This window comes from Notamacropus eugenii, chromosome 3, assembly GCF_028372415.1.
Source record: "Notamacropus eugenii isolate mMacEug1 chromosome 3, mMacEug1.pri_v2, whole genome shotgun sequence".
Lineage (NCBI taxonomy): Eukaryota > Metazoa > Chordata > Mammalia > Diprotodontia > Macropodidae > Notamacropus > Notamacropus eugenii.
This window is the reverse complement of record NC_092874.1, coordinates 39,586,512-39,610,536: the sequence shown is the minus strand read 5'-3', so window position 1 is coordinate 39,610,536 and position 24,025 is coordinate 39,586,512. Positions and strand designations below refer to the sequence as shown.

Below are 24,025 nucleotides of genomic sequence, written 5' to 3'. Positions count from 1 at the left end.
ATATCACTAAAGGTTATTCCAAGGCAATATGCAAGGAATTAGAAAAATGAGCAAAGAGATCCTCATCTGAGGATCTGTGATTTGATAAAGGTAATGCCAAAAATTCAATACTGTTTATATCACATGCCAGTATAGCATATGAGATTATGCTAATTGCCTTTTAAAAAGTATTTTAAGGGATCAGAAGGCACACAGTAAATAGAAATTTCAGCCATGGAAGGAGTAACAATGAACCACAAACTGAATGAATCAGAAACACCTAATAATCATGTTATCCCCAAAATTTCACTCTGCTGGGAAATACAGAATCTGCTCAGCACCATGTCCCTGGGCTTAACACAGAGCTGAGAATCCATGAGAGGTACCTTGTTAGGTGAATGAAGTAGGGTAGCCACAGCCCGTGAAAGCACAGTGTTGTCTTCTTAATGAACTATATTTAACCCTATTTCAGAAAGGGAGGGAGAAGGGCAGAGAGGGAGATTTAAATATATTTAGAATCCTTAGAGACAGAATGTGGGAAGGAAAAAAGGTACCTACATATACATTTTAATTCCTTTTGCAGAAAAAAAAATTTTAAGGGATAGCCCACCATAGCATTTTAGAATCTAAAAGGGACATGAAAGGCAGCTAATAAACCAACTGCTAGAAGTACAGGAAGCTACCTTACAAATACATGTTCACTTTGCAATTCATGCGTCTCTTGCATAAAAAAACAAACTATTTTTCCTTCTTTTTTTATGCCACAGATTTAACAGAGGTTCAAGACTTCTCTTTGAGTGGAGCTTCTTGGTGAAGGTGCTTAATAAATGTTTGATTAATGAATGACTGAATGATGACGCTAATAACAGCTTATTTAATATAGTGGATGACTACTGGTACAATGGAAAAGAGTAAGTGAACTCAAGAGTCCCAGGACCCAAGTTCAAATACTGGCTCTTCCACTTAATAGCTAGGTGACCTTGGACAAGGTTTCGTCATCTGTAAAAGAAGAGGGTTGAATTAGGTGCTCTAAAGTCTTTTCCAACTCTAGACCTAGGATGCTGTGATCCCATGGGGCAGCTGGTAAATGAATGGGTCATTAAAGATCAGGCAGTCCAACCTCCCACTGAACACAGGAATCTTCTTCCAAGATGACAGTGTGAGGGCTGTGATGGGGTATAATCAAGAGGCAGAATAGGCTACCATAATGAGCAGTGGACTGGGAGAAAGATGACTGGGGTTCTAGTCCTGTTTCTGCCTCTAAGAAGCTGCAGGACATCAGGCAAGTCACATCCTCTCTAGCATTCGAGTTCCTTATCCGGAAGCTTGCGTGTCTTCTAGTCACCCCACCACCACCACCTCCATTCTATGAAGGTATCCGCTCTGCAAGAGGTAGTTGGTCAGTCAACTTCAGCTTGAGCATTTCCAAAGATGAGAACTCAAAAGCTAATGAAGCAATTCATTCTATTACTAATTGTCTGATAGTTCTTCTTGTTGTCATTCAGTCATTCATTCATGTCCAATAGGCCATAGCATGCTAGGTCCTTCTAACCTCCACTATCTTACAAAGTTTGTCCAAGCTCACCTCCATTATTTCCGTGACACTATGTATCCAACTCATTCTCTGCCATCCCCTTCTCCTTTTGCCTTTAATCTTTCCCAATATTAGGGTCTTTTCCAATGAGTCCCATCTTGTTATGTAGCCAAAGTATAAGCTTCAGTATTTGTCCTTCCCATGAACAGGCTGAATTAATTTCTTTAAGTACTGACTAATTTATCCTTGTTGTTCAAGAGACTCTTAAAAGTTTCCCTCTCCAGCAACATAATTTGAATGCATCAGTTTTGCAGCACTCATCTTTCTTTATAATCTAACTCTCACAGCCATACATTACTACTGGAAAAACCATAGCTTTGACTATACAAACCTTTGTCGGCAAGGTGATGTCTCTGCTTTTTGGTATGCTGTCCAGATTTGCCTTAGCTTTTCTTCCAAATAGCAAATATCATTTAATTTCATGGCTGCAGCCACCAATAACAAGATCTTTGAAACCGAATATAATATCTGACAATACTTCCATTTCTTCTCCCTCTATCTGCCAGGAAGTGATAGGACCAGGTTCTTTTACATTAAGCATTTAATGGTTTTTTGTTTTTTTAAAAAGGATTTTTTTTTAATGTCAAGCTTCAAGGCTGCTTTTTCACTCTCTTTCACAGTCATCAACAGGCTTCTTAATTCTTCACTTTCTGCCATCAGAGTGCATATCCGAGATTGTTCATATGTCTCCTGGCAACCTTAATTCTGGCTTTAGATTTGTCCAGTCTAGCATTTCATACAATGTACTCTGCATGTAAGTTAAATAAATAAGGTGACAATATAAAGCCTTTCAATCTTAAATCAATCAGTTGTTCCCTGTTTAGTCCTAACTGTTGCTTCTTGACCTTCACACAGGTTCCTCCAGAGACAAGATGATCTGGTACTCCCATGTCTTTGAGGACTTGCCACATTTTGTTGTGATCCCCACAAACGCTTTAGTGTAGTCAGCGAAACAGAATGGTTTTTTTTTTCTGGAACTTCTTGCTTTCTCCATAATCCAATGAATGTTGCCAATTTGGTCTCTAGTTCCTCTGCCTCTGCGAAATTCAACCTGCTCTTCCAGTATTTCTTAGTTCACATAATGCTAAAGTCTAGCTTGCCAAGTCTTAGGCATAACCTTGCTGGTGTGTGAAATGAACACAATTGTTTGGTAACTTGAACTTTCCTTGGCACTGCCAATCTAGTGGCCACTGTTGAGTTTTCCAAATTTGCTGGCATATTGAGTGCAGCACTTTAACAGCATAGGATTTGTAAATAGTTTCACTACATGAATTTAATCTTTCTGCTACATAAATTTAATCATTTCTGTTGTTAATTCTTTAATATGAGTAGGAGCCCTTTTTCGTAGCGTTCTGAAAAGTGTCTCAGATAAGATTCAGTCCATATTCAAGTGGCTCTTTTCAATTCTAAGGTTGTATTAGCTTTTTTGGCAGTGGCCATAGGGCACTATATTATTGGAGCTTGCTGTTGGGTGGAAAGATAATATGCTACATGACCTTGGGCAAGTTCTTTAATCTCTCATGGCCTCAGTTTCCTCAGGTGTATTGCTGTTTGTCCTTCGTTCTTGAAAAGGACCAAGAACATTAGAAGAGTAATGTCTTGACTTGCAAGTGTATAAGGAAAAAGGGACCCTCACGTCCCTTCTAATCCTAAAGTTATGACCATAACAACTAGACCCTACCCTCACCCCTACAAATTACCATTATTATCCCTTGTCTTGGATTTGTTGTCTTTGTTCTGCAAAATTAAGTGTCCTTGTTAATTGTGGAAGAAGCAACACCAACCTGGCAAGCAATCAAATGAGGAAATTTTTTTCTTTTCCTATTTGGTGTTTATAAAAATAATTCATTAGAATTAACCAGACAAACAGTGATAGGTTTTGTGATGTAACATTGAGATGGGGTTGTCTTTATTTAAATGTTTTTAATTACAATATTCTCATCAATATTCTTTGCTAGTTAACAAAATTCATAATTATTCTAATGATCAGAATTATCTGCAGTGAGTGCTGCAGCTCACATATGAGCCTCTTGTACTATGTCTTGGGAGAAGGAATGCAGGGTCCCCACCATATCTCAGAATCACTTAAGGGAAGAAGGCACCCCAAATATAGTACCTTGTTGTCCCTAAAAGAGTATCACTGCAAGCAATTTCAGAGTATTTACTCCAGTGGAATATTTATAAATGTCTTAGTCAATTATCTAAAAGGTTTAGTTATGTAATACATGTTTTGTGTCAAAATGTTTAGCTATTTGGAGGAGAAGAAAAAAAGGATCAGATCTTCTAAGAAACAAGAGTACTGATATTACATATTGAATGTCATCTGAGCTCCTGGAACATAATTTGAGAGCCACTGGACTGAAGTACATATTTTATGTCCATAATGCAATTAAACAGTGACCAGGTCAACAAGAGTATGAAAACACAACCTTCCAAGTATACTCAGTTAGTTTAATTAGTTGGCTTAACTTAGGTTGTTTCAGGTTTTGTTTTATTTTTATCAGACCTATGATTTTACTTCTATAGGATGAGGAAACTCCCTCTACTCGGGAAGACCTGTATCTGCTTTGCAACTTATATTAGAGAAATACCTGGAGAACTGAATGGTTAAATGACTTGTCCTTGGTCACAGAACCAGAATGTGTCAGGGATGGAATCTGAACCCAGTTCTTCCTGCCTCTGCTTCCCAAATCTCAATGACATCATGCCATACTGGTTCTGGTGTACATTAATTCTGCTTTAAAAGTTCAATAGTCTAATAGCTCACTCGTGCTCATTTTTCATTCATGATGTCACAAAACAATTCTGGAAATAAAAAGGATTTCATGGAGTTCATCAGATATGATGAAAAGTCAAAGCATAAAAACCATAAGATGGTGATAGATGCATAGGAGTAGTGGAAGGAGGATCAACACATGGGATACAGTTACTTGCCTTGGATGAGTTAAAGAAAAATAAACCCTATGTAAATCAAAAATGAAAACAAAAAACCTCAGAACGTCTAATAAACTTGCTGATTTAATGATCGACATCCCAAAATAACATTTAAAAATTACCTAGGACTTCAATGAAATGTTATCAAATAAAATTATGTGCAATTATGTGAGGCATATGCCAACATTATGATGGTCAAAATGGAGTTTGCAATCCAAGTGTCAGGTTCACTAATATTTGATATTTCATCATCTTAATTGCAATATGTGGAATTGCTTTAAAATATAATAGCTTGACTTCACTTTAGTTTAATTAAGGTCTCAATGTAGAAATGATTATTTTATTTTAAAAGGGGGAAGATTATGATTTATCTATATTGGCATACATCCTATGAAAGGTTTAAGCAAATAATTTAGTTTCAAATTTTTTATATTTTTATTATATACATGTATATATATATACACATACACATATACAAACATACATTTAGGTTCCACATACAGATACATGGAAGAGATAGAGGAAGAGTATTGAGGTGACAGGGAACCACAGAAACCTAGGCAGCCTTTTCCCAAAATTCCACCATGATTTGGAGGTTTTGGACTTGACCTAGAACAAATTACCCAGAAAACTGAAGCCTTTAAACATGTCAGGACTCACATGCAGAAGTTACCATGGAGTGGCTGGACTAGTCACAGGAGCAGGCAGTGTTGTTCTGCCATCATGAGCAGACGCTCCAGTCAGGATCCAAGCTTTAATCAATGACTGAGCAAATTGACTTTCTGATCAACCATGAGCCAGGAGGAGAGGTAGTGAAATCCTATTCCTTTCCCTCTTCCTCTCTCCAAAGGAGGAAACCAAACATCCTGTGTGTTACCTACTCACTTTCACCCTTGATTTCCAGCCATTTATGCTAAGCTCTATGAAAAACAGGTGGAAGCTTAGTCTTTTTCTAAAAAGTCACTTAGCCCTTTAAAATGAGATGAACTGTTGACCAACAAAAACCCAAGCGATATAATGTATTTTATTGAATGTGTATATAAATGTACACAGAGAAGTGATGGAATTTCATTTTTACAGACAAAAGATATATTTGTTCAGCCGAGCTAAACTGAGGACTGAGCTTTGGAGGAGCAAGGCAGAAGAGTCAGTGCTTGACATTCACAAGCACTGTAAAGGAACATGAGATCAAATATTCCCAAAATAACTCAGATTCATCCCCATTATGTAGAAGAGCCTATAAGTAGCACAAGGGAGAAATAGTGCAGTTGATTAGCCTGAGAGTGTTTGAGTGGCTGGCTCCCAACACATTTCAACAACAGCCCAACCTCTGATGGGAAAGTAAGGACCCAACAAGAAGTAGCAATAAGAAGGTTTTGACTGAGCATGTGTGATTTTGCAAGGCAATGCCACCATTGAGACCGAGGAGTGCCTGACCTCACCCATGGGTTCTCTTGGTGGTTTATACACACATATATGTATATACATGCATACATATACACACATATATAACCTGCCTTGGTGGTTTATACCTCTATAATACACATAACAGATGTATAAAAATAAAATATATAGATGCCTCTATGTATGTGTATAAACATACATATATGTATATAAAATGTGTATATATTAAAATAAGGTAAGAGAAGGGAGAGAAGAAGAGGAAAAATAAGGGAAGGAGAGAGAGAAGACAAAAGGGATAAAGGAGAAGAGGAGAGATATACAGAGAAATGAAGACAGACATACAGACAGATGGGGAGAGATGCAGGGAAGGCAGAGAGAGGGAGCAAGAGGGAGAGAGAGGGGAAGAGAGAGGGAGAGAAGGAGGGAGAGAGAGAGGGAGAGAGATGGAGAGAGAGAGGGAGGGAGAGAGAGAGGGAGAGAGGGAGAGAGAAAGAGAGAGAGAGAGAGAGGGAAAGAGAGAGAGAGAGGGAGACAGAGAGGGGGAGAAGGGGGGAGAGACGGCGGGGAGAGAGAAAGAGAGGGAGGGAGGGGGGATGGAGAGAATATATACATACATATATACATATGTGTGTGTGTGTATATATTATATATATATATAAACACACAATAAAACTGTGCTTTTTGACACCCAAAACATCCAGGATCTTTTACCACTCACAAAAATTGTACTGGCTTCCAATACTTGAAAGGATCTTGTTTCCCTAGATGACAATATATGGATTTTTTTTTTATTGATTTGTAACATAAAATAGTCAGTGGCGACTGCACATGAGAGAAAGAGAAGAGCCAGAGAGTAATGTGTTATTAGCAGTTCTCAAAATATTTCCAGTTCCTTTTTCAGGGAATGGACTTGAGAAGACAGTCTGACTTAAATGAAGTTTCTTTCGACAACACAAGCTCCTGCTGCCTGGTCCTGAGATGGTTTTCACAGAATTTGACACTGCTTAACAAGACTTTTCAAAGTAACCTGGGATCAGGTGCTACTCCTGCACTTCAAGCTGCTGACCAAGCATATGATATAAAAGAAACCTGCAAGTGGTTTCCTTTGTGCATTACATCTAGAGATCCTAGAGTTTGCTTTAGAAAAAAGTAATTCAAAGAGATTTTCAACTAAGGAAATCAAACTTTGAAATGGTAGACTCACAAAGCTATAAGGTTTGAAGAAGCTTAAAAAGCCAGCGGGGCAAAGCATCTTATGTCCAGAAAAGATGTTAGGAATTGTTATTATAGGATCACACATGTAGAACTCATAGGGTCCTTGGGCATGATCCAATCCCACCCCCTTGGTTTACAGATAAAAATCCCAAAGGCAGAATGAGTTGTCCATGATTAGTACGTCCAGTTAGCCTCTCTTTTTATGCCACTTTGCTATCCATGTGAACTCAGAAAAGTTGTCAACTCTCTGGGCCTCAGTAAAATAAAAGGGTTGAACCTGATGGCATCTGAGGTCCCTTCCAGTTCTCAATGCTATGATTTTATCTTCAGGTTAAACTAAAATAAATGTAGAGCCCAAATCATCTAACCCATTTCAGTGTTAAGCTCTGTCAATCCCCTTCAGCCTTCATTTGCCTCCCTACAAAGCCTGGAAACATGACCAGCCACTTCAGTGACACTCTACCCCTGGAACAGATTTTGTTGTCCCTTCCTGGACAATCTCTGAACCTGAGAATAGCCTTTTCCTGGACTTCACATCATCACCTTTCCTGACTGCTACTTCTGGCCTACAGAGCAATGCTAAAGACCCTTGCAAAATCACATTGGTCAATCCGAAGGCAAATCTATGCTTCAGTAAACCCAGCTGAGTCTTTCACTGATGCTCTGCTCCCCTTGGTTCATCATGTTCATCCCTTGACTCCATATTCCATTTCCAACAACTATTCTGAACTTTCTCCCCTTTCCACAAACCCCCAACCTCACTTCCCACTTGTCTGATTCTCTTTTTCATGTCATTGCGCCTCCCTTCACCCCAATTCCAGTAGCCACCAACTGCAAACCCCAGCAATGCCCTCCCTCTTTCTGTGGCTTCTACACACTGGCTCTGCTCTCTGTAATCACTCCTTTATCTCCTTAGGAGTCTTATCTCCTTTGGTCTTCTCACTCCTTTGCATTTAGGGCATTTCCTAAGGATCTGTCCTCAGTTTTCTGTTTCACATTTTAACTTACTTTCTTGACGCCATGAATTTCTCCCCCATCCCACCTTGTCTACTGAATCTCAGACTTAAACTTCAAACTTCCACTTAAACATCTCATAATGCCCCTGATCTAACATCTTCAAAACTGAACTCATCATCTTCCCTGCCAAAACCTGCTTTTTCCCCCCTGATGTTTCTCTTCTGTTAAAGGACTTATAGTCACCTGTGTTTGAAACTTTGAAGCTAATTCTGACTGCCCCTTTTTCTTTTTGGAACATCAAATCAGCTGTCAATTCCTTTCAATTAAAACTAGCAGTATCTTGTGCAGCTGTCCCCTTCTCTTCATTCCAACTGTCATCAGCCTAAAAGTAACAGTCTCCTATTTTCTCCACCTCAAGTCTTATCATTATATATTCCATTTCTCTCACTCACAAAGAGGCTGGCTAGGTACAGACACTCATCCCACCTCAATAGCCTGCTGTTTGCTCTCCCCACTTTGAGTCCTTCCCCACCCTAGTCCATCCTGCATTCAAATGTCAAAATGATTTTCCTAAAGCACAGGTCTGACCATGTCACCCTGGTTCCTCCTATTCAATAAATTCCTTCTACTTCTAGGATCAAATATAGAATTTTCTGCCTGGACTTTAGAGAACCTCCTAAGGTGGGCCCTTCCTACCTTCCCATGTCCCCTCCATGTGCTCTACACTCCAGTGATACAAGCCTATTGGTGCTCCACAAACAGGACACCCCACGTACCAAGTCCGTGACTTTTCAGCAGCTGTCCAGCATTCCTGGAATGTTTTCCCTCCTCATCTCTGACTACTCCTTCTAGACTCAACCCAAATCTCCCCTTCTGTAGGAAGCCTTTCTTAATTCCCTCCCCCTCTATGCACCCTGCTAGTGCCTTCTCTCTGGGAATACCTTTCATTTATTCTGTATGTCTCTCCTAAGTCCCTAGTGGTTTGCATATTTTCTCTTCCTTGAGGACAGGGGCTGTTTTGGCTTTTCTTTTCATCCTTGGTGTCTAGACAGTGCCTGGCCCATGGTAAATGCTTGTAGACTGACTGACTCCACCCACCCCAATCTAATATATGGCACTAATCAAAACCTTCAATAATTCTCTACTGCTCACCAAATAAACTCCAAATTCCATGGCATGGCATTCAAGGCCCTCCATCATCTAGAGTCAACCCACCTTTTCAGCCTTTGTTCCTCCCTCTTTCACACACTCTCAAATCCAGGAAACCTTGCTATTCATGGCTCTCATACCTTTCCCTGCACCTAGCACAGCTGAGTCCTTGCTGATGCTTCCTGATCTCATCCAACCTTTAAAGCCCAGATTCAATGCCACCTCACCCTCCTGACCCTCAAGTGATTTCTCTTTTCTCTACATTGTCACAGGGTTTTTTTCCATACCTCTAATAGATACTTACCACCTCCACTCTCACTTGCATTAGAGTTGGTGTGTACATCCTTAACTCTAGCAAATCATAACCTCCAGATTGATGTGGCTCTAGAGGACAGAGGCAGAGTCAAGACAGATCTGGGAGCAAATTCTGCCTCCAACTCTTACTAGCTACGTTACCACAGGCAAAACATTCAGCCTTTCTGAACCTCATTTTCTTCATTTACAAAATGGGGACGCCACCACCAATAATGCTTATGTCAAAGGATTATCATGAGAATCAAATGAGGTATTAGTTTAAAAAACACACTCTGTTATCCTTAAACTGGCTACATTAATGTTACTCATTATTCCTACAAGCAAGGATTATGTCTTGTTCACCTTTGTGTCCTCGAGAGCACCTAGCCTTGTGCCTCACATACAAAGAGGGGCTCAGTAAAGGTTTGGTTGTCAAATGGACATGAAGGGGGGAAGGATGGCTAATAGGATATATGATGAAAATAAGATCTGAAATCATCTTGGGTGGGATGCTAGGGACAGGACAGGGACCACAAGGTGAAATTTAACAGGGGTAAATAAAAGGACCTATCTTTAAATTTTTAAAAAGTCAATTTTACAAGTATTGGATAGGGAAGACCTACTTTGGGGGAAATAACAATTACAGGGAGGGAAAATATGGATTTTAACTGAAAATAAGCTCAAAACCACAGGAGAGAAATTTGGCTTCTAAAAAAAAAAGCTAATGCAGTCCTAGGTTGCTTTGATACGAATGTAATGTCCAGATAAAAAAAGGTCAGTGTATCAATGTATGCTAGGCTGGAGAGCTAATGTCTAGCAAATTACATTCTGTTCTGGGCAGTATGTTTTAAGGCAGGAATTTGACAAAGTGAAGAATGTGAACCAGACTGAAGGTGATAGGCCTAAAAATCACAGATCTACAGCTGGAAGGGAACCTCCATCAATCAACAAGCAAATGTTACATGCCTCCTATGTGCCAAGCACTGTATTAGGGATACAGCAAGCCCTGCTCACAAGGAATTATCTAATCACTGACTCATAAGAACACCTAAAGCTCGAGGGGGCCTTAGAGATCATCAAGTTCCCCTCACACACACTCCATTTTACAGGTAGGGAAACTGAGGCAGGCAGAGGTTAAGTGACTTGCCTAGGATCACCCAACTAGCAAATGTCTGAGGCTGAATCTGAACACAGGTATTCTAGTGAGCCCCCTAATTGTCTCTCAGGAAGACCATGACAACTGTCTTCAATTATGTGAAGGATTCTCATAGATTCAATCCTTACCATCTTTTTTAGTTCAGTTTGGAAAATATCTAAATGGCTACAACATATAGATCCCTACGTGAGATGCTGGTCATATAAAGATGACTAATGATGCCCTTACAGAGACTGCAGTCTCTTATACAAATGACATAAACAAAGACAAGAAGGATGCAAGTTAAAATGTGATAGATGCATAGCAGAAAGTGCTTCAGGACAGAGGGACTTTTATTAGGACAGATGGCAGAAGGCTTGTAGGAGGTGCCTGAGCCCAGCATTAAAGGAAGAGAAGAATTTAAACATCTGGGGATAAGGAGGGTGTGTGTGCGTCCCAGGCATGGAGAAGGAAAGGGCTTTCTAGTTTCAGAAGTCTGCTTTGGCCCTCTGTCCAAAAGGTGGAGCTGTCCTCACCTGTGGGTGGGTGGAGGAGGGCAAAATCACCCAACCACTGTAGTTAGCCTGTCCCAAATCATACTGCACATTCCATCAAGTTCACCAGGAAACCCGGGCCTACCCAAAACAAAGGATGTCCTAGTGCTCCATTCATAATGCCAGTGACTCCCAAAAGCAACCTTCCCTGGGCTGGCTGCCACTCTCCCATTGGACTCTAAGCCCCTTGAGGCAGGGAGTGTTTCACATCTGTATTTGTTGTTGTGTTTGCCCTTCACTCTGAAGAGGACCATGACATCAGGGAAAGGATGACATGACTTGCAGTTGACTTTGATTTGAGTAAAGGAGGGTTGACTTCCGTATTGGGCAGGCACTAATAAATGTGCTTGTTCATTCATTTATTTTATGCAACTCAATGACAAAAAGTATCTGATAGTCTAGTCTGCCTGACACCCCTACAGTGTAAGCTTCTTAAGGTCAAGTACTATCTTCCACCTCTTTTTGTATCTCTAGCATTTAACACAGTGCCTAGCACATAGTAAGAGCTCCATAAAGGTTTTCTGATAGATTGACACTTAGAATATATAAGAGGAAACTGTGTGACATTGTCCTGGAAAGGGAATCGTGGCTCAGAGGGCTTAATTAGGGTTAATGGGTGAAAGTTGGACAGCAACAGATTTTGACTCCATATAAGGAAGAACTATTAGAACTACCCAAAGAGAGAGCAGGCTGCCTAAAACACGGATGAACTCCCATCAAATAATCAAATGAGATACTATCTGTAAGCACTGGGCACAGTGCCTAGAATACAGGAGGAGTGTAATAAATTTGCTTTCTTCTCCTTCTCCCCTTCTTCAAGAACTTCTTGGGTTGGTCAAGATTTTAGGGAGGGGATACCTGCATTAGTGTTAAAGGTCAGGGAATCTGATCTCTCAGGCCCCTTTCAATTCTAAGATCCTACAAGTCTATGATATGCCCTGACAAAAGCTAATTGACTTTACATTTACACGTACAACATACATTACCTTTCTGACTTGCTATTTTTTTTTGTCTAGACTTATATTTTTATTTCTGTGGGGAACTCCCAATGTGTAAACACTCTCTACCAATTCAGATCAATAATGCTTCTTCAACTTATAGTCTTGGAGAAATTACCCAGGGCACTGAGGGGTTAAGGGACTTTCCCACAATCACACAGAATATGTTACAAGTGAGCTTCCTGACTCTGAGACATTAGGTCAGTTTGCATCTCAACCTTTATCTTGACTATATGGCACATAGACAACAAACCCAACATTTGTGTAGTGAGACAAGGTCCAGATGGATGGACAGACTGATGCAGTAAAATCAAAAACAAAGCACACAGTTTATGCCATCATCTTCCCACTTTCAAGATCAATACACTTAAGTTGAAAAAAAAAACAAAAAACCTCTGAACTGAAGGTCAAATAATGTTTCTCAGTAATATGGCTCGACTTGTCAGAGACTCTGCACATCATCCCAAACAGGCCTTGCCTAATACTAACCACAGAGTAAATATTCCCCAAGACTCATAAGAAAAGAAAGAAAGAAAACCAAATGTGAGCTCTCACCTAATCAGCCAGAAATTCAGCTTTTGTTGCCTTCGTATGCTCAGACATCTGCTCTCTCTGCTGATTTCTCGATGGGAATTTGTGTTCACAGGCTGTCAGCTTCTACTTTTAAAAGTTTCAGTCAAGTACTGTTTTCAGGAAACACATAAGTGAGGTTGTTATGGTACAACCAAAGTCATAGAGGAGAGAGTGATTCAGCTAAGACATAGGGATGCTGAGATGGGGCAAAGGACCTCAGAGCCAGGAAGACCTGGGGTCTCTGACCCTAGTGATTATGTGCCAGCCTAAGACTAGAAAATGCAAAGAAGAGGCCCATCTTCATCGGTAGAAAGAGAAATCATGGGACCCATTCACAGAAATATCTCTGCTTCCTAACTATTCTAATACCCATGCTTGACCTCCCCTTCTCCTAAATCCACAATCCTTAAACAACCTTTCCAGCAAAGGTGAAGTGTTACTCTTACCATTTTTACACAATCAGCTAAGAAGCCCTATACATAATTAACACAATAGTGGAAATAAAAACAGCACTAAAAGACAACAGGATTTAAATGAATTTGCAAAAATGTCCTTCCCTGTGCTTGCTAGAGCAATTGACAGACAGTGGGTTTGGAAGCTTCCTCTACCATCTGGTAAGGTCATTTTGTCCACTGGGGATGGGGATAGGATTTGGGGTGAGAAGGGTCAAGGAACAGATTTGGAAAAGACTGTTGTGTAAGAAAAGGCATAAATAAAACTTTGTTTTCAATCAACTGCAAGTCATGATATTTTAGCCATTAAAAAAGGCTTCTTCCTCAGCCACCATTTCTGTCATCAGCTCCTAAATATCCACTCTTGTATCAGGTACACACAGCTGAAGTTTCATATGTTTCCCCAATTAAACCCAGAGGGATCCCCATTATCTTTTAAAACTCCACGTTCTAGTTCTTTCATGCTAGCGGTATGTGTTGATGGCTAGAAGAACCCCTCTGTGCAGTTCTAAAGCTTCTGAAGCCAAGGCTGCCAGAAAACTCATCTGTCCAAGGGACTTCCACAGGTAGCTCGCAGACCTAACGACCCGCTGGTAACACAGCCCCTCTTGTGGACCAAAATCAGATTCCCACAAATTAGTTTTCTTGAATATCCCAACTCAGTAAGCATTAAACTTCTCAGCAGAATCATAGGAGCAACAGTAATTAACAACTGAGATGAGAACACTAATGTTTACACTTCTCATCTACATGATCTCATCACCTCCCTCCCCCACAAAAACCCTGTAAGGTAAGGGCTGTTATCATTCACATTTTATGGAAAAGGAAGCTGATTTTAAGAAAGGTTTGGTGACCTGCCTACGATCCCACAACTAGTGTTTGAGACAGGATTCAAACTCGGTCATCCTGACTTAGATGGGTCCAGGACTCATTTACCTACAAAAAGAAATCCAAGGTATACTTTATGCTTCTCTGGAGTATACAGTCCAGTTAGAGAGATAAGGCCCATAGCTCCTGTCCCTTCCAAAGAAATAAAGGAAAAATTATAAGTTATCATATAAGCAAGTACATGAGAATACAAATTTTAAGTGATTAATATCCAAGGATGATTCTGTATATGCCTCGTGGTTTAAAAACAAACAAACAAAAAAGAATGAGCAGCTAGGTAATGCAATAGATAGAGCAATGGGCTGGGAATCAGGAAGACTCATCTTCCTGAGTCTAAACCTGGCCTCTGACACTTTCAAGCTGTGTGACCCTGGCAAGTCACTTTACCCTGTTTGCCTCAGTTTCCTCATCTACAAAATGATCTGGAGAAGGAAATGGAAAACCACTTCAGTAAGTTTGCCAAGAAAGAGTCAGACATGACTGAAAAATGACAAAAGAACAACAAAATGATATCAATAAACTCTATTGGCTCCTCTAGATCAGTCAGTCAACAAGCATTTAATAAGGCTTACTATGTGCCAGGTATTGTACTGAGTACTAGGAAATAAAGAAACGTAAAAATAGTCACTGCCCTCAAGGAGGTCACATTTTAACATGACAGGCAAAATGCAAACACCTCAGTGCACATACAGGTGAACTGGAGGTCAGAGCTACCAGTCAGGCAATAGGAATTTATTCACTATTACCATGTATCAGGAGGGCCAGACTCATATCCAGATTCCAAAGGAGCTCACAGTTTAATAAGATCCCTAAACAAGCTCTATATGGGATGTACTGGAGATTATCAACGGAGGGAAGGTACCAGCATCAAGAGGAAACAGGATCTGTTACCGGCAGAAGATGGAATTTTAGTTGGGCCTTGGAGGAAGCCAGGAAAGCCAGGAGATAAGAGATGAAGGGAGAGAATTCCAGGTAGGAGGGACAGTCCGTGTAAATGCTCAGAGTATAGAGATGAAAAGTCTTGTGTGAGGAAACAGCAAAGAGGAAGGGAGGATGGTATAAGAAAATTTAAAAGATATATCTTCTCATCCCTTCTCTAATGGTGGCAATTAATCTGAACTCTGCTGAATTTCAGTGGCATCATAAACGTGGCACTGGGAAAAGATTATGTTGCAAGCTGCATGGAGGTGATATAATTAAGAGTAATTGGAGTTGATCAGCTAGAAGATTACTGACCTAACAGACAAATGGCAAGCAAGGCCCAAAATAGGGTGATAATTATGGAAAAGAGTCCACCGTCAAGCACCTATTTATATTCCAGGTACTCTGATAAGTACTTTGGATACTAAGAAAGGGGGAAAGTCCCTGCCCACAAATCCACAATCTAATGGAGAAGAAAGATGACTTTGAGAGGTACTAGAGGGAAAAGCTAATAATTCTTTTCGCATAAGCCAAAAGAGAGTTTTCAAAAAAAACAAAACCTGAGGATGCAAACACCAGGGACCAGGAGAATGGAAGTAAGGAATCTGGTGCCATGATATAGGGATAATTGGGGAATGAGGCAGAGGTGAAGAATTTGACATAAGATGTTCCAGATACCGAACTACCAACAGTCTCATTTGGCAAGTTTGCAATTAAACCTACCCCACTTACAAGAATTAGGATTTTCTTTTAAAGGTTTTCTGTGGATACGCTACATCTTTGTTAACTTGGTTAATCATCACAAAGTGTTATTAGGAAATGTTATTAGGAATTAGATGAATTTCACTTTTACTTTTCCAAAGCTTGGGGGACCCAAGTACAGAGGTCCCTACAGAGAAGTGGAAAGAACAGAAAAGTAACCTGAAGGTCTGGTCATTGATCAGGATAAGAGATTTAAGAGTCGCCTCCTTCTAGGTAACAGTTAAACCAGGGAAAGGGGGAAGGGACTTGAGAGAGAATCTAAGATAATGTGGGAGATACTGTAGTACAGTGGAGAGAGCAGGAGATCTGGGTTCAAAACCCTACCTATATGAAACACTGGCAAGTCCTTTCTCCCCTCTCCAGGTCTATCTCTTCATCTGTAAAATGAGGTTAGACTCCATGACTTCCAAGTTACCTAGGGATCATATTTCAACCCACAGACCATATTACCAAACCAAACTTGCATTAAATTGTCAAGAGGCTGAAAAAATTTCCTAAATGAAAAATAAACCTACCAAAACCTTAGAATAGTGAGAAGATGAAAGAATACTTTTCTTCATTAAATGTGATTTCCATGACTTCTATTTCTAGGGTTACTTGTGAGTTTACAATAGGTCATTTCAATGCGGTCACTTCACCTGGGATAATTATCTGTAGTCTCTCTTGGCCAGTTTTGATCCCTTTTATTTAGCAGGCTGTTATTATGAATCAGACCGCAGGCCAGTGTCATTCCATCAGTGACTACATGTTGTTTTGCCTCCCATTTCTAAGAAACTCTGCCCTGAGTCCATTAGAGAGCATGGGAGCTCTGCAAAGTGAGCTGTTTCCCAAGTGCTCAACCCACAGCACTTTGTTAAAGGTCAAATTCACCTGGGCCTGGTCACGTAAACATCTTTTCATTTACAATAAATGGTTGACAAATTGAGGCCCTTCTCCAATCTGTGCATTCCATGACTTCAGCAAACTGACGTCACAGAAGCCAAAAGGCCCACTGGGTTGGCTGGCGCTACCAAAGCTCTTCCCATCTGGCAAGAAGAGATCTGACAACATTTGTTATACTCATTCATAGAGAGATAAGCAGAGTCAGGCAAACGATACACAGAGTGTATAAAGCAAGGGGAATGAAGACCACAGAAAGGGTTGGACCAACTCTGACCCACTATGATAAACAATCTTGGTCTCTGAAAATAGATGAAGAAACACATTCCAGTGGCTATGGTGGGGCACGTGGTACATACTCTGAGCCAAGATCTCTGAGTGGGTTGGTTTTGATTTATTGGTTTGTTTTATTTTTGGCTATGTAACAAGTGAGGATTCAATGAGGGTGGAAAAGGGCATATTAGGAAATGGCTGGTGTAAAAGCAAGGTAGTGATAAAGTTATATAAAAGAAAAAAACAATCAAGAGGGCCCACAAAGGAATGGAAACAACTTTATTCTTGGGACAAATAAGGAACTGTTAACATCTCAGAAACATTTCCCAATCCATCTGAACGCTGGTGTCTTCCCTCTGCTAATCATCCCCAATGAATCCTGTCCTATATCTTCCTTAAGAGCTGTTGGTGGCAGTAATAGGGGCAGGGCCAAGATGGCAGAGTAGAAAGATGCACCTAATCTAGCTCTTCCCACACAGCCCATAAAATCCCGGTAAAAAATTACTCTAAACAAATTCTAGAGCAGCAGAAGTCACAAAACAGAAGGCCAACAAGAAGGGTGTATTGCATGGGGCGCAGAGCAGAGCACAGGCCACAGAGCCCAGCCCAGCATTGGCCATGCAGCACCAGCAGGAATAGGACCATAACAGGTGTTGGGGACAGAATCCCCAGCAGCAGCTACGGTTCTCATATCTCTCAACCTACAAATGTAAAAGACAGTTTCAAAGGTCAGTGAGAAAGCTTTTTCACCTGGATGAGAAGGGAGCAAGGTCTTCCCCCACCCCCAGCCCTAGACAGCAGCAGCAGCAGCAGCAGTAATAACATCCATTTTTGGAGCCCTGGGCCTAAAGACCCTGGGAGAATTGAGCTGTGGATCTGGGGCTCAGACCTGAGTGGTGGTCCTGGGGTGAGGAAAAGTGCTGGCATGATGGAGCTGATGGAGGCTCTGGAAAGTGAATTCTACTTGCAGATCCTGGGCAGAAAACTTAGGTAGCCCCCAGACCACAGAGCAGGCCAAGAGAGGAGTAAACTCCTCTCCCTTGATTGTGCCACCTTGGAGGAACTGAGAACTTACAGGTCCCCAAAGTATAGCCCCCTCGTCATAAAAGACTCAAAAGTCAAGTAACTGGCTGGGAAAATGCCCAAAAAGGGGGGGGGGGGAGCAAATAAGACTATAGAAGGTTACTTTCTTGGTGAACAGGTATTTTCTTCCATCCTTTCAGATGAGGAAGAACAATGCTTACCATCAGAGAAAGACATAAAAGTCAAGGCCTCTGCATCCAAAACCTCCAAAATAAATATGCAACGGTCTCAGGCCATGGAAGAGCTCAAAAAGGATTTTGAAAATCAGATAAGAGAGGTGGAGGAAAAACTGGGAAGAGAAATAAGAGAGATACAAGAAAATTATGAAAAGTGAGTCAACAGCTTGCTAAAGGAGATCCAAAAAATGCTGAAGAAAATAACACCTTTAAAAATAGGCTAACTCAAATGGCAAAAGAGGTCCAAAAAGCCAGTGAGGAAAAGAATGGCCCACATGGAAAAGGAGGATCAAAAGCTCACTGAAGAAAATAGTTCTTTAAAAATTAGAATGGAGCAGATGGAAGCTAATGGCCTTATGAGAAACCAAGAAATTACAAAACAAAACCAAAAGAATGAAAAAATAGAAGACAATATGAAATATCTCATTGGAAAAACAACTGACCTGGAAAATAGAGCCAGGAGAGACAATTTAAAAATTACAGGACTACCTGAAAGCCATGATCATAAAAAGAGCCTAGACATCATCTTTCATGAAATCATCAAGGAAAACTGCCTTCATATTCTAGAATCAGAAGGCAAAATAAATATCGAAAGAATCCACCAATCACCTCCTGAAAGAGATCCAAAAAGAAATTTCTAGGAAGATTGTAGCCAAATTCCAGAGTTCCCAGGTCAAGGAGAAAATATTGGAAGCAGTTACAAAGAAACAATTTGAGTATTGTGGAAATACAATCAGGATAACACAAGACCTAGCAGCTTCTACATTAAGGTATCAAAGGGCTTGGAATATGATATTCCAGAAGTCAAAGAATTAGGATTAAAACCAAGAATCACCTACCCAGCATATCTGATTATAATACTTCAGGGGAAAAAATGGTCATTCAATAAATTAGAGGACTTTCAAGCATTCTTGATGAGAAGACCAGAGCTGAATAGAAAATATGACTTTCAAACACAAGAATCAAGAGAAGCATGAAAAGGTAAACAGGAAAGAGAAATCACAAGGGACTTACTAAAGTTGAACTGCTTGCATTCCTACATGGAAAGATAATATTTGTAACTCCTGAGACTTTTCTCAGTAGTTGGGTAGTTAGAGGGATTACACACATTTACACACACACACACACACACACACACACACACACACACACACACACATATACTTAGAGAGCACAGGGTGAGTTGAATAGGAAGGATGATATCTAAAAAAATAAAATTAAGGGATGAGAGAGGAATATATTGGGAGGAGAAAGGGAGAAATGGAATGAGGCAAATTACCTCTCATAAAAAAGGCAAGAAAAAGCTTTTTCAATGTAAGGGGAAAGGGGGCAGGTGAGAGGGGGAAAAGTGAAGCTTACTCTCATCACATTTGGCTTAAGGAAGAAATAACATGCACATTCAATTTGGTATGAAAATCTACCTTACACTACAGGAAAGTAAGGGAGAAGGGGATAAGTAGGATGGGGGACATGATGGAAGGGAGGGCTAAGGGGAGGAGGGAGCAATTACAAGTAAACACTTTTGGGGAGGGACAAGGTCAAAAGGGAGAACAGAAGAAATGGGGGGCAGGACAGGATGGAAGGAAATGTAGTTAGTCTTACACAACATGACTATTATGGAAGTCATTTGCAAAACTCCACATATAGAGCCTACATTGAATTGCTTGCCTTCTCAGTGGGGATGGGTGGGGAGGGAGAAAGGGAGAGAACCTGGAACTCAAAGTTTTAGGAACAAATGTTGAGAATTGTTTTTGCATACAACTGGGAAATAATAAGTACAGGTAATGGGGTATATAAATGTATCTTGTCCTACAAGACAAGAAAGAAGATGAGGATAAGGGAAGGGAGGCGTGTGATAGAAGGGAAGGCAGATTGGGGGAAGGGGTAATCAGAATGTATGGCATTTTGGGGTGGGGGAGGGGAGAGATGGGGAGAAAATTTGGAACTCAAAATTTTTTGAAAATGAATGTTGAAAACTAAAAATAAAGAAATATTTAAAAAAAAAAAAAAAAGAGCTGTTGGTGGCTCCGTAATGCATAGAACACTCGGCCTGAAATTAGGAAGACTCATCTTCCTGAGTTCAAATGCAGTCTCAGACCCTTAACAAGTCACTTCACCCTGTTTACCTCAGTTTCCTTATCTGTCAAATGCACTAGAGAAGGAAACGGCAAAATACTCCAGTATCTTTTCTAAGAAAACCCCAAATGGGATCAGGAATAAATGGACAAATATCTTGCTTATGGAGAGCTGTTTGCACATGGGTTGTCTTCCCCACTGTTTTTCTATGCCCAGGACTTAGCACAGTAATCGCCACACAATAGATGCTTAATAAATGAGTTCTGAAATTATCAGAACCACTTGGTACTGGCTAAGAAACAGAAGGGTAGACAAGCGGAACAGACTAGGTACTCAAGACACAGTAGGCAATGAATATAGCAATCTACTGTTTGAAAAACCCAAGGACCTCAGCTTCTGGGATAAGAACTCAGTGCTTGACAAAAATTGCTGGAAAAACTGGATAACAGTGTGGTGGAAACTAGGCATAGACCAATGCCTGACACTGTACACAAGAATAAAGTCCAAATGGGTACCTGACCCAGGTATAAAGACTGATACTATAAAAAAAATTAGTGGAGCAAGGCATAGTGTATTTATCAGATTTATGGAGAAGGGAAGAATTTTTGACTAAAGAAGAGAGAGAACGCACTATGAAGTGCAAAATGGATAATTTTGATTACATTAAACTGAAAAGTTTTTGCACAAACAAACCCATTGCAACCAAAGTTAGGAGGGAAGCAGAAAACTGGGAAAGAATTTTTGCAACTAGTGTCTGTGATAAAGGCCTCATTTCTAAAATATAGAGAGAACTGTGTCAAATGTACAAGAATACAAATCATTTCTCAAGTGATAAATGGTCAAAGGATATGAACAGGCAGTTTTCAGAGGAAGAAATTAAAGATATCTATAGTCATACAAACAAATGCTCTAAATCACTACAGATTAGAGAGATGCAAATCAAAACAATTCTGAGATACCACATCACACCTATCAGATTGGATAACATGACAAAACAGGAAGATGGTAATGTTGGAGAAGATGTGGAAGAGTTGGAACACTAATTCATTGTTGGTGGAGCTGTGAGCTGATCCAACCATTCTGGAGAGCAATTTGGAACTATGCCCAAAGAGTTAAAAAATGTGCATACCCTTTGACCCAGCAATACCACTTCTAGGATTGTATCTACAAGAGATCATAAAAACGGGAAAGGGTTCCACATATACAAAAATATTTGTAGCAGCACTCTTTGTGGTGGCCAAAAACTGGAAATCAAGGGGATGCCCATCAATTGGAGAATGGTTGAATAAATTATGGTATATGAATGTAATGGAATACTATTGTGCTATAAGAAATGATGAACGGGAAAACTTTAGAGAGGCCTGGAAAGACTTATATGATCTGATGCTGAGCAAAAGGAGCAGAACCAGGAGAACTTTGTACACAGCAACAACCACAGTGCAAGAATTTTTTCTGATAGACTTAGAACTTCGTTGCAATGCAAGGACTTAAAAAATTCCTAATGGTCTTTCAAGGCAAAATGATTTCCACATCCAGAGAAAGAACTATGGAATTCAGTCACAGAATGTAGCAGATCATTTTCTTTTGTATTACATCTTGGTTTGTTATATGATTTCTCCCAGTCATTTTAATTCTTCTACACAACATGACTATGGTGAAAATGTATTTAATAGGAATGTATGCGTAGAACCTATACAAAATTGTATGTCATCTCAGGGAGGGAGGGAAAAAAATCTAAATTTTATGGTAGTGATTGTAGAACACTGAAAATAAATAAAAGAAAAAAATTAAAAATTTAAAAAAATTAAAAAAAAATAAAATGATGCACTCCCCAGCCAAAAAAATAAATATAAAAAATAAATGCGTGCTGACTTGACTTGTTGACTGGACTTGAGAAGGAGAAAGAACAAGTGGTCAGAGAGAAGGACTACACCTGTAGTCAGAGTGCTGGGTTTGGATCCATTTTTGATATTGCTCCTGGGCAAATCCTTTAACCTAAGCCTAAGCTTTTTTCCATTTGTGCTGTTTATTGTGTGTGTGTGATTGTGGAGAGACAAAGAAAGACCGAGTACGGGAGGAGGGGGAAATCATCTCTATACGACTTGTCCAATTGAGTCCCTCTTGATGGGGACAGGAATGGCATGACTAGAAGGTATGTGTCTGTGTGTGTGTGTGTGTGTGTGTGTGTGTGTGTGTGTGTGTGTGTGTGTGTGTGTGTGTGTGTGTGTGTGTGCTTTCTTCCTGTTGGACCTGTGATTTCATGGTTTAGGGAACACCTAATGAGGAAAATCTCTTGATTCACGAAGGTCAGCAACTGCTTTGCAACTTAGTCTTACGACAGTTGCTCAGGAGCGCTGGGAGATGATGTGCCTTGTCCAGAGTCCCAGAGCAGGTGTGTCTGGACCAGGACTCTGAGGTTACCCTCCCTTTGGCTATACTACCTCTCCATCATTCTCGGTGTGTGCGTATGCATGTGTGTGACTGGCTCTGTCTCTTTCTCTCTCATACACATACACACACACACACCCTCTTCCTCCCTGACTCTCTCTCATATTCTGTTTTCCTTCATAGACCTGGACTCTCACATATTCAAATCCTCAAACACATCTAGGACTTCTTTAGACATTGTCCCTAATATTGCAGCTCACAATCTCTCCACCCTCTCTGGCCTGTCCACATGCCCCTCTGAGTCAGACATGGAGGGCTGTTTCCCCCAGCGAGTTCAGGTTGCCAGTCAGTAGAGCACCTGGGAAGGTATCTGTTATCCCCTGCTCTTCCCATGTGACCATGCCAACATCTAGCCCAATCATCGTTTCCCTGGTGACATCCTTTACTCTGGCTCTTCTTCAAATGTATTTGCTATGGCTTCCTCACACACACTGTGAATTTCTCTGCTGCCCTCTGGATGATGCTCATTTTTAACATGCAGGGAGGACAAAAGGAGGGAAGGGATGACTCTAGTGCCCCACGATTCAGAGTCAAACAGCACCAGTGGTAGAATACTGGTATTAGATTATGGGCCTTTGTTTTGGGGACAAGTGTCAAGGAACATAGCAATCTGCAGAGAAAAGGTCTTTCTCTGTAGGAATCTCTGCCAAAAGAAACAGCTGGAATAACACCCTCCCCAGTGTAATCCACATCCTTTAGAATCTGTGAAACAGTGAATCAGTGAAACAGGCATGAAGCCTGGGATGCACTGCACTTGGTGCATGCTCAGGTACTTCAGAAGGGCTAGATATGGGGTAATGCCATCTAATGAGCAGATCTCAGAAACAGGGACTCCTGGGTTCAAGTCCCATTTTTGACAGGTACTGTGACCATGGGCAGGTCACTGCTGGCCATCCAGTCAGCCCTCTGAACACTAAGTTGCGGAGCACACTAGAATATGCCAGTCTGGGTTGGGAGAGGGGGCTTCCTCCTCCAGGACTTCCCTATCCCGGTGAAATCATAGGTTCACTCCCTATGGATTATATGCTCATCAAGGGTAAAGGAGTTTATCTTATTATTTTACTTATCATTATTATTTATTGTTTTATTATATTTATATTATTTCTAAAACGAAGTCTTGTGAAAGGTCCATGAGGATTGAAGTGAATCCACTTCTTACAAGGATGATGTAGAGCTGATAGGACAATGAGGAAAACTGAGCTGTGTGGTCTCCAGAGTGAATGTTAGGATGCTTTAGCAAGACTTTTATTAAGCTAGAAGATTTAGAGCTATGAGGACCTT

At 40.5% G+C, this 24,025-nt stretch overlaps 1 protein-coding gene across 7 annotated transcripts in view; it reads right to left on the bottom strand.

Annotated features, from left to right (window-relative positions):
• Nucleotides 1-24,025, bottom strand: part of NEK11 (NIMA related kinase 11) — a 283,992-nt gene that overhangs the window by 230,068 nt on the left and 29,899 nt on the right. The window contains exon 2 of one of the 7 annotated variants that reach the window (XM_072651320.1): nucleotides 12,769-12,896. The exons of the other annotated variants lie outside the window; for them this stretch is intronic. The gene's annotated coding sequence lies outside the window, so the exon portion shown is untranslated. The remainder of the gene's footprint in view (nucleotides 1-12,768; nucleotides 12,897-24,025) is intronic. 7 annotated transcript variants of the gene reach the window in all.